We start from the raw sequence: 12,185 nt of genomic DNA, 5'->3' as shown, positions 1-12,185 counted from the left end.
ATGTCAAAAGTTTGTAATTGCTCAATAATCCTACATTATTTTTCCTACCGAGAGTATCCCGCCCACATAGCAGAGCCTTGCAAGCTACCCGTGGAGTATTCAATATGCCAAAAACAGTAACAACAAGTCTCACAATGGAAACGTTACTGGTGCCCGCTTGAGCAAATCAATAAACAATAGGAGGACAGTGCTACAGTGCAGTGCTAAAATCAAGACAGGGTTTTTTGCTATCAATCTTATAGGGCAATCATTAGAAATTTGATGACTGCAGCTTTTATATAATAATGTAATTAGGGTATAAAAATTAAAATCAATGTTATAAATTATATTTTATATCTTGGGCTGGAGCGATAGCACAGCAGGTAGGGCGTTTGCCTTACAAGCGGCCAGCATGGCTGACCCGAGTTCGATTCTTCCACCCCTTTTGGAGACCCCGGCAAGCTACCGAGAGTATCTCGCCCGCACAGCAAAGCCTGGCAAGCTACCCGTGACGTATTTGATATGCCAAACACAGTAACAACAAGTCTCATGATGGAGACATTACTGGGCTCGCTGGAGCAAATCGATGAACAACAGGAGGACAGTTACAGTTACAGTTACAGTATTTTATATCTTATTTATCTTCTGCTAATATGCTAACATATTTACAGATGCCATGATATAATGATTTTTATGAGTTTTGATCAATATAAAGAATAGTAATAACTAAACTATCATGATTATGATTATAGTTTAAGTGTCTCACAGTTCTCATTTTTTTATGCTTTTTGGGTCATACCCAGCAATGCTCGAGGGTCATTCCTGGCTCTGCACTCAGGAATTACTCCTGGCAATACTTGCGGGACCATATGGGATGCTGGAAATTGAGCTCGGTTGGCCATATGCAAGGCAAATGCCCTAGCCCCTGTATTATCACTCCAGCCCCTTATAGCTCTCATTTTGAATTCAAACTGTAAAAGTTTTAAGAAAATAATGGAGTATACCAGGATTCAAAAATCTAATGATCAAAATGTAATTATAAAATGTCTTAGATAATCTTGGTCACTTGATCACTTGATACCCCGTTACTCATTGATTTGCTCGAGCGGGCGCCAGTAACGACTCCATTCATCCCTGTTGCGTGCTAGTGTAGCCCAATGGCATCTGCTCATTCTAGGAACATGAAGAGCCTCAAACCGATCATTCAGGGTCTTGACGAAGAAGTCTGACCATCTTGTAGGTGGGCGTCCACGAGATCTTTTGACATTCCATGGGATCCAGTCAGTAATGGCTCTAGTTACATTACATTACATTACATCTAGTCATATCTTGTCTTAGATATTAAGTAGAATAAAACAGAAATTATACAACACGATAAAGCATACAACATACTATAATTCAAGATTGTTAAGACAAAAGGTATAAACTCAATACAAAATGTTCATATAACCACAAAATTTAAGAAAAAAGGTAGAAAATCTAGAGATTTATTAAATTGCGGTCAAGGATGTCTCTCCGTTTTTCATTAAATACTTTTGTTACACAGATGTTCTTTCTAGCCACACCCAAATATGCCAGGGCTTACTCCTGGCTCTGTGCTTTTGGTGAGGCTTAGGGGGTGATTTGGGGTGCTTCGGCTAGGACCCTACCTTGATCGACCTCAGGCAAGACAAGTGCCCTTATGTAGATTTCTAACTCGCCTAAAATTTGCTCTTTATTTTAAGGAAAACTATTGAAAGGTCTAGACAGAAATTAGAAATTAAAATTAACCTGTTTATTGTAAAGTAAGAGGTTGTGGAGAGCTTCCAAAGTTACCAAAACTTAAAGTATAGTGTTGACTGAAAGAGCAGTATATTTGTCTCCAAATGCAAGCTTCATTGAATATACCTGTTTCACATAGACATTGTAAACGATGCCACCACTGCCTGCAGATGAGTACAGTGACTTTACCATAGATATGGCAGACAGATGACAGGATTGTTGGAATTGCTGCTTCTTTGCTCAGACATAAGAGACAAAAGAAATCTGCACATATTTTGTTGATTCAAATATTAATATGAGAACTTTGGCCTTACAGTAGTCAGGGAGAAACGCAGAGAACAGAATTGTGGATAATATATTCTTGTCTGATTTTCCCAGAATGTCCACAGTGTCAATTGTGGGTAATCAAAACAGCTCCACTGAGTTTACTTGAAAAAATATGAAGAAGAAATGTGGATATCTAGGTATAAGGCATGATTTAGTATTCAGACTATCTACCAATTATAAATATATATTTATATATAATTATATACATAATTGGGCTGGAATGATAGCACAGCAGGTAGGGCCATTTATATTGCACATGGCCAAACTGGGTTCGATTTCTCTGCTCCTCTTGGAGAGCCCAGCAAGCTACCGAGAGTATCCTGCCCGCATGGCAAAGACTGGAAAGCTCCCCATGATGTATTCAATATGCCAAAAACAGTAACAAGTCTCACAATGGAGACGTTACTAGTGCCTGCTTGAGCAAATTGATGAACAGCACGATGACAGTGCAGTGTAGTGCAGTGCAATATACATAGCACCGTAGCACTGTCCTTCCATTGTTCATCAATTTGCTCGAGCGGGCCCAGTAACATCTCCATTGTGAGACTTGTTGTTACTGTGTTTGGCACATTGAATATATCACGGGTAATTTGCCAGGCTTTGCCATGTGGGCAAGATACTCTCGGTAGCTTGCTGGGCTCTCCTAAAGGGCGGAGGAATCGAACCCAGGTCGGCCATGTGCAAAGTAAATGCCCTACCTGCTGTGCTATTGCTACAGTTGGCAATATATATATATAATTATATTTATTTGGTTTGGGGGCAATACCCAGTGTACTCAGGGCTTACTCCTGTCTCTGTACTCAAGAATCATGATGGTGAGATTTGATGGTCCAGGTGTGGAACCAGAGGTCAAAGCCAGGTCAGTTATAAAAATGTCCCACATGGTATACTATCACTCTAGTCCATAATTCTATTCACAAACTCATTTAATAATTAACCTATATTGCTAACATATACTGCTTATTTTCCAATTTATTTTTAATATAATGTACCCACTTTTTATTATTTTTCATAGTACTGAACTAAATCATTCTTATATTATTCTGAAGCAGGAAACTTGGAGTCATGATTTAAGTGGTCTTTATTTACAAATTGTGAGGATTTCTTTCTAAATAGTTTATATCTATTCCAATTTGCTTCTGCCAAGACTACTCAAAAGCTTTATATTATCTCTCCTATAGGACTGCCATAATTTTTTTGTTTGACTTTCTACTTTTCACAGTTCTCACTGGCTTTCTTTTCTATTTCCATCCATGTCTACATTATCAAAGTTGATTTTGAATTTTAAAAATATAATATGGGCTGAGTGTGACCAGGAAGACTCCCTTTAAGTGTCACAGGGAGGCGGGAAATGAGAGGGACAGGGAGACAGGAACACATGGAGATAAATAGAAGAAGAGAAAGACAAAGACAGAGGAGAGACAGTATGGAAGAAAAAAGAGAGAAAGGGAGAAAGAAGAAGGAAAGCAGGAAATAGAGAAAAGCTTAGGTAATGTTCTGATGGAGGTAATTGGTTGTGATGATGGAGATGCCATCTAAAGACTGACTAATGTAGTTTGGTTGTGAGGTTGTATTGTAACAAATAAGTAAAGTAAGCTAAGTAAAGGTCTTAACAACAGGCTGTTTTCAAGATTTCTCCTTCACAGCAATGTGCAGTTATGGAGGAAGGATTCTTTTTAGGATTGGCAGTCTCAAATATGAGAGAAGCATGTTGTATCCACAATTTAAATAGTTTTATGTGGTTTTATGTGGTAGAATAAGAGAAAAAGAGATGAACTCTGATTGACAAGGATGAGTCAAATAATGCAAAACCAAATGTATTGGAAGTCGGGGAGGAAGATTTTTGGAGAAATAGTGTTTCATTACCACTTTTGAGATTGTAACTCTTCTTTAAAACCTTCAAGCCATGGCTGGAGAGATAGAAGAGAGAATATGGTACTTGCCCAGCATCAGACTATTACAGGTTTTATCCCCAGCACCCCACAAGCTTCCCTGAGACCTGTCAAGAGTAACCCCTGAGTACAGAGTCAGGAACAAGACTTTAGTACAGAGGGGTAAGCATCCCTCCACTCCCTTCCTCCAAAAAGGAACACTTTAAAACAGATCTTTAAGCTAGAGAATAAGGATTTGTCTTGTCAGTTTGACCACCTTGTTGAGTTAGGGTGAAGGGTTTTTGACCACACCCAGTGGCATTAAAGATTAAACCTAACTCAATGCCCAGGGAGCATTCCTGGCATTATTTGGGGAATTATATGGGGTGCTGGAATTGGACCAAGGTTAGTCACATGGAAGGCAAGAGCCCTGCCCCCATACTATCTCTCAGAACTCCACTTCCCATTGAAATCATTTAATGTTTATACCATATGTAGACATGTATAGTTATTTATGCAATCATATCGTAGTCATATAAATGGTATTGTATTTATCACAGTTTAAGTATTGTGCAAGCAACAATTTTAATATTTATGGTTTTGATGAACAAAACTATTGCACTGGTTTCCACCCATGTTCCAAATGTTAAACAGATATTTTAAAGTGCTTTCACAAGAAGTCATATCCAGTGCCCCTTAGAAAAAGTAATTTTCCACTTAGGTCCTGGAAATTTTTATTGTTTTGCTTTGATTTCATCTTCAAAGCTTCACTGCATTTGAAGACAGAATCTGAAGAAAAGTGGGAAGATGAGGTAGACCCCATTAACCAATTCTTAACCAATTCTACTACCAATCATTTTCTCATATCAGCCTGAAAGGTTGAAAACTGGACACAGGAATTCTATTTGGAGTATAAACTAGGTGACAGAGAAATTGTTGTTAAATTAAAGAATCAATCACTTATTCTTGGTTATGCAATATTTAAAACATCAGCTAGTACAGAAGAAGCATTAAGAAATATTTATTTCATCAGAATGAAAATTGTGGTTTCTGAAATTTCCTTCACACCATTTTTATTTTTCCAAAAAGTTATATCTTGTACCTAATATTCAAAGAATAAATGAAGTAGAATAAATATAGAGATCGTTCTATCTATCGGAAAATCTCCTGCACATTCTTTGATCTTCACTCGCTTTCTTGCCCAAAGAATTTGTGAATCTTTGTCGACATCAGTTAAAACAAAGAGCTTTCCCAGTGGTTGATGGTTCTTTGATAATATGGTTGTGCCTTTGTAGCAAGGACACAGGGAAGTCTTTGTAGAAATCATGTATTAATATACATGCAATTATCCAAAGATTTGATGTATATTGGATTTTATGTTTCCAACATTAAAACATTAAAAAAGGAAAAAAACTTGCTCAAAATTTAATACCATGTCATTAATTTTTAAAATTTCTATATTTTCAGCCTGTTACCATAAACCAATGCCAATATAAAGTTTGCAATATTTTAGTTATTTTTTAAAAATCTGGTATTTTTATTATTTTTTAGGAAAAAATTTAGAACAAATCATGAACTATTGGATTTTTAAGATTATTTGTCACTTTTTTATGTCCTGATATTGAGATCGCACCACTTTAATTAGAAAGGAACTTCCAAAGCTAGTTGCTGTTAGCATGATTATTCTTATCAATTTATTTAGTAGATGAAAAATACAAGGTAAATTCAATTTAATTCAGTTGATAAAAAAAATCAGTCACTGGGTATGGAACTTGTTAGAAAAGCATCGAGAAGTAGAAAACTGGAAACTCAGTAACTTAGTTGAATTATGCACTGCATTTTCTGCTTTGAAAAGCAAATATTACCTGAAAAAAAATTTAATGTTTAGACATATGCTAAGAGAGTTCTAAAATGGTTTGACATGTATATAAATATAGCTAACATATTTTAAAGTTTGTATTTCTGCCAATTATCTTTATTCTAGCAGCAGAAGAACATTGCCTTTTAAGAATTAAGGCTAATTAAAATCTTTTTAAAGAAAAATATAGGATAACGTGACTTATTTCCTTAGCAAAGAAAATCATAAATGGCAATGATTCTGTTAAAGTTTTACATGTCATTCTATATTTTGCATACAACTACTGTTCAACATTCATATTGTCATAGTCTTTTTTTCTGTGCAGTGTTTTTATATGGAATCTCTTTCCCAAGGCCTCAAAAATAATGTATTTACCACCACCTAATTATGTAAACCATGATCACTGGCTTGAAACCTTTGAAACAGACCAGAGAAAGCTATTGGGTTTCCTTCCTAATCACATCTCCTAAGAATTACAGTTCTTGAAAGCACTTACATCTAAATTTATCATTTTATTCTAATTTAACCTAATGTTGCTATTTTCAAAATGTACATATATATTTAATCTCTCTACAGGCTTTCCTGTCTGCAATCATATATTCCTAACAAGTAAGGGGATCTCTGCTAGTACTATGACCAATGTTCCAGAAAACTAACACTCCCATTTTCATTTCTAATAGGGCCATGAAAAATCAGAGAAGACAGCCTCATGCACTATGTGTTTTGAGATGATCTCCACATTTTTAGTATATTAAGTGGTAAACTTACTTATTCTAGAGATAAGGGATGTAGGAGCTTTCAAGAAAATAAATCAGTGGATCAATTCAGCTATTTACTTTAATGGCAAGCAGTAGTAGTGAGAAAAGAATCATTAAAAGGATTGTTAAGATTAGTCTCAATGGAAAACAGTATAGAAGGACTGGAGAGAGTATAAAGCAGGTAATACATTTGTCTTGCATGCAGCCAGACAGGGTTTGATCCCCAGTACCATACATGGTCCCTTGAGCACTGCCAGAAATGATCCCTGAATACACACAAGAAGTAAGGCTTGAGCAATACCAGGTACTCAAAACATAAAAAACAACTACAACAACAAAACTAATAAAATAGTATAGAGACCTGAAAAATTATGGGAGAACTACCCATCATCTGACAATTTTGCTACATGTTTCAATTCCTAGAACACAGAAAAACTAATATGAAAATTTCTTTGCATGTTCACGGCCACTCTCCACAAGCTGTTGAGCCACACCCATGAGTGAATCTATATTTGGTCCGTGTGACATATCATATTTTATACCACTAATAAAGCAAGAGTATCACACCACATTTGATGGGGTTAAAGTAGAAGGCAACCAATCTTATGGGAAAATATATATAAATATAAGCACAAAATCTCAACATTTAACAACATGTTGCCAGTCTTTTATAGAAGGACTTAATGGCTCCTAGGGAAATACAACTATCTTCACACACTTTCTTCTAAGAAACCCTTCTTGGATCATTTTTAGCAGATTATTCATAACAAGGAATATAAAATAAATTATTTGGGTTTTGTTTTGGGGGCAGGGTTTGGGATGGGACCATCCTAAATATGGAAATATGGTGGTGGGAAGGTGTAATGGTGGTGGGATTGGTGTTAGAATATTAAATATAATAAAAAATTATGAATCACTATAAAAAATAAGTTATGTGGATACCTATGTTTGTTATGGCACAGTTGCTAAGATCTGAAAACCAAAGATCCAACAATAAATAAGTAGATAAAGAAATTATGTTATGTGTACACAATGGGATAATTATTAACAATAAGAAAAGAAGAAATCTTGAGGCCAGAGAGATAGTGCAGTGAGTACTATATTGTGTGCTTGTTTTGCACATAATGGACCTGGGTTCGATCCCTGCCATCACATGTGATTCTGTAAGCCTGCTGGAAGTGATCCCTGAACACAGTCAGGAGTAAGCCCTGCTCCAAAGCAAAAATCAAAGATTTTTTTTTTGTTAGAATGAGCAGAACCAGAGATGTTTATGTTAATCTAAATAAGTCAGAAGAAAGGCAAATACTAGATCATCTTACTCAAATGTGGATTATAAGGAAACAAAGCAAGGAAATATGCACCATACAATGAAAGCCAATTTTTACACTCAGACAAGAGAACTGATGGGGCTGGAGTGAGAGCAAAGCGAGTAGGGCATATGCCTTGCTTGCAGCCTATCCGGGTTTGATTCCCAGCATCCCATATAGTCCCCCAAACACTGCCAGGAGTAATTCCTAAGTGCATGAGCCAGAAGTAACCCCTGTGAATCACTGGGTGTGACCCAGAAAGAAAAAAAAAGCAAGAGAACTGAGTATACTGAGTGCCGGATGGAGAAGGAGTTTGTGGGAAGGGAGCAATAGGTAGAGAAACGGCTTAGGCATACTGGTAGAGGGACTTCTGTTCTAAACTTTCATATTTTAATCATGAAAGTATTCACTTTGCAGAAATATTTGTGTTAAAGTATGAAAGCTATGGTTTAAAAAAAAGTTATACTGATTGACTCAAGTAAATACTTCATATTTATTTTTTAAATAAAAGTCCCTGGATGATTTTCATATCACTGGAATTTTGGAGATCTGTATTGATAAATGAATAAATTAATGAATGAAGAAGGAATAATTTACATACTTGTGTGTATATAAATTGGACATTTACAAAATAGTAGATACAAAGGAAATTAGCTGATACCACGAGACCCCAAAATTGACAATTTGTTTAATATTTACTAGACACTCTAAATTTTTATTTAGTTTTCAGTGTGACATTTCAAATGACCATAGTGGCATCATAGTCCTCATTTTCCTGATAATGAAAGAGGTTTGTGATGGTGTTGCACATACCCAGATAAAGTTCAGACCATCTGTGGCTCAGGATTGTCACTTCTGCCCTATCAGCCGGTTTCTAATTTGGTCCTCACTCTTTTGAGGAAGGAAGGTATTTCTCAATTAATAATGAAACATCTTCTGTGACTCGCACTCAATAATTTTAGCTCATTTATCACCATGTGAAATTTAACAAGTCACTGAACGTGATTTCATATAGTATTGTCCATTCTCAGATAATAAGATGAAAACATGTCTACTGTTTTATTTTTCCTCATTTTTTGACTGTTCTTTTTTTTCCCCTCATCTCTATTCTCATGCACAATTCTCCTTTGCAGTATTTCTTGATTTTCTTTCTGTCATTGTATCATTTTGAAAAAAAGATTAGAGATGTTTTGGTTAAATATGGAGAAAAGCTGGGAACTTTCCTTTTTTGTGCAGGAATTTAGAAAATCACTTTAATACTTGTGGGTGGGGTTATGAGCAGACACAAAGGTTTCAGAGTCTCTAGTCCACTGGCTACTTCTCGGGATTCTGTTCCTTTACATACCATGTTTTCACTACCCCATCATGCTAACAGAGACGTATTGAAAGATCCTGAATGTACTGGCACTGTCAACACCAGGGATGCAGCAGATTGCATTTTATTATAGTCAAGTGAGTCTAGAAGTTTTAAAAGAACATACACATTTTAAATCTCTATGTATCTGTGGGAGAATAATACTGAGCAGTGTTGGTTCTTGTTTCATTGGGGTTAGAGTGTGGCCCCCTTTCTGTCCCGTAATTTCCCTAATTAGTCTCCACTGTGTTCTCCCCCTAAGTTAGCAGGCCAAGATAGTATCTGCTTTATTGCCATGGGAGGGAAACTTGCTCTTATAGAGCTTTATTAGATACTCCATTCTCTCATTTAGAATCCTATTAAGTTTCCCCTTGGCATTTTCTAAATCAATTAGTTTTAGTTTTACCCTTCTTAATATGCTCCTTTTGGAGGCTCCTAATTTTAGTCCCTAACTCTGGTATTTGTAGTTGCCTTTCCCTTTTCTTTTGGGCAAAGATTTCAATCAATTTTCCCGGCAATACTGCTTTGCTAGCATCCCACAGAGTCATATCTGTGACCCCACCATTATCACTGTCTGCTAAATATTCAGTCCATATGTCTTTGAGCTTTTCCCTAAACTATTGCTGCTGAAGGAAGTAATTATGACTTTACCATCTTAGCACTCCCTGGTTGCTTTTCAAGGGAAATAATTCCACACCCAAGTGAATCATTGCAGGGTCCGAAACTAGAATCTTGTCAATAGAATAGCAACTTTGCCCTCAGTCTCCAGTGGGACTAGAGAGAGAAAAAAACGTAGTCTGGAGAAGGAAGAACAGTTGATAGAATAAAATCTGAGTTGTGGTTATACGAATGCTTATTTGTTTAACAAAATCAATAGCTAGATGGCAAGATAGTATGGCAACAAAAATTAGAAGCTGATTACAGTGAAAGACCATTGACTTCAATGCTCCATAATTCTTAGGAGATGTTTTTGGTAATCTTATCTACCTAATTGAGGTATTTGTTTTTATAAACATACACGCAAATTAAGCAAAGAGAAAGCTCTCATTTAATTTAAAATAAACTGAAAAAGAGACTGGAGACATATGATGACAGTAGTTAGACCTGTAATTTTCAAATCAATGTGAGTCAATATGGGCAACTTAATTTCTAAACCAATAATTTTATAAATGCTGAAAAAAACAAATATTTAACATTAGAATATAACAAAGAGAAAAGTCAAACATATGTGTAAATGAACTGTGGTCAACTCTGATTTTACTGAATTTCACAAACTAAAAATTTTCTGATAGAAGAATTCTACTATGTTTCTAGTAAATTCATTATATTAGAAGAAAATCACCTTTTTTATAATAACATTTTAAAATAAATTTAAGTAATTTTAAGAAAATGAATTAAATCTTGGCCAGAATTTCAACATCTTGTGTTGCATGGTTGAATTAAAATAAAGAAATTCTAGAAAAGAGAAAAGAGAAAAAGCATTAAGTCAGCAAATAGTAAGATGAAAGGGGTATATATTTTGCTCTTTAATCTGTTTCATCATAGCATGTAAAACTGAAGATAAATATTGATTAAATAGTAGGTGCCTTGTTGTATAGAGATAGGGCATTGGAGATGTCTCAAAAATGCCACAAATTTCTGTATTCTCATATTTCTAACTGCCACTACAGATGTCATTGGTATTAGTTATAAAGATGGCAGGGGACAGACACCATAATCATCTTTGTCATGTCTAATACAGTAATATATTATATTATTATTATTATATAATATAGGGGCTGAAGCAATAGCACAGTAGGTAAGGTATTTGCCTTGCATGTGGCCGACCTGGGTTTGATCCCTGACATTCAATACTTGAGCCTGTCAGGAGTGATCCCTGAATGCAGAGCCAGGAGTAAACTTGAGCACCACATGTAGATCCAAAGCAAAATGAAGAAAAACAAAACAATGCAATAAAGTTATAATCCAACACTTTTCTTTTCCAATTGTTTGGGATGCTGAATCATAAAATCTACACTTTAAAATGTAATTGTGTTTCATGAAAGAAAGGTGTGGAGGGAAATTTGAAATGCTAATTGCATTGCCAAATAAGAAAAGTTAAACGTTAAATAAACGGAATCTCAAAAATAGGGCATAATGAAAGAACAATAATGTTAGTCCAAAAAAGGTGAACAAAATATGCAACCAAATTATTTAAAAAATAAAATCAAGGGGATAAATATAACTGAATTAAGCCACTAGGTTTGTTAAAAAAAACTTCATAAATCAATGTCTAAGGCAAGTATGATGTAAACAAAGAAGACAAGATAATAAATAGATTATTCTGATACACAGTGAAGAAAGCTCATCAGTACTTAGAAATAACCTCAATAAAATAAACTTATAAGAGTTTTGTCTGCCAGTACCACAGAATTGTAGTACCGTTCAACAATAAGATGTTTCATTGCACATAAATCCTTCCAGAGAGTTTTATGAGGTTAGTATAAAGCTAATACTAATACAGGAAAGGGTATTGTGAGTGCATTGGTTTCAGGTCATTCCCTACTGTACAGATAGATGTAAAAATCCTAAACAACATATTAGAAAAAGGAAACCTCAATTGTGCTTGAAATAAAATACCTTCACCAAGATGTATTTCTGGTAGTACTGCAATATAGCTTCTAGATTATTAAAAAAAAATCTATGGAGTTAATTTGCCACATTCACAGACTTAATGGGTATGAAACCCCCTAGATTATATTCATAGATGAAAAATGGTACAATTTTTATATTCAACTAAATCTCTTGCAAAAGGAAAAATATTAATAATTGGAACCATATTTTTAGAAAGCCCTCAAGCATTATGATACATTATTGTAAAGTAGTAAAATTTTTTCTTTAATTTCTGGAACAAGAATTTGTAGCATCACCGTTTCTATACAACACCTATTTAATATTCCTGATGCAACAATGAAATAGAAACAGAAATAA

Source organism: Sorex fumeus, unplaced genomic scaffold (assembly GCF_029834395.1).
Source record: "Sorex fumeus unplaced genomic scaffold, SorFum_2.1 ptg000024l, whole genome shotgun sequence".
In the NCBI taxonomy this organism is placed as follows: Eukaryota; Metazoa; Chordata; class Mammalia; order Eulipotyphla; family Soricidae; genus Sorex; species Sorex fumeus.
This window is presented reverse-complemented; position numbering follows the sequence as displayed.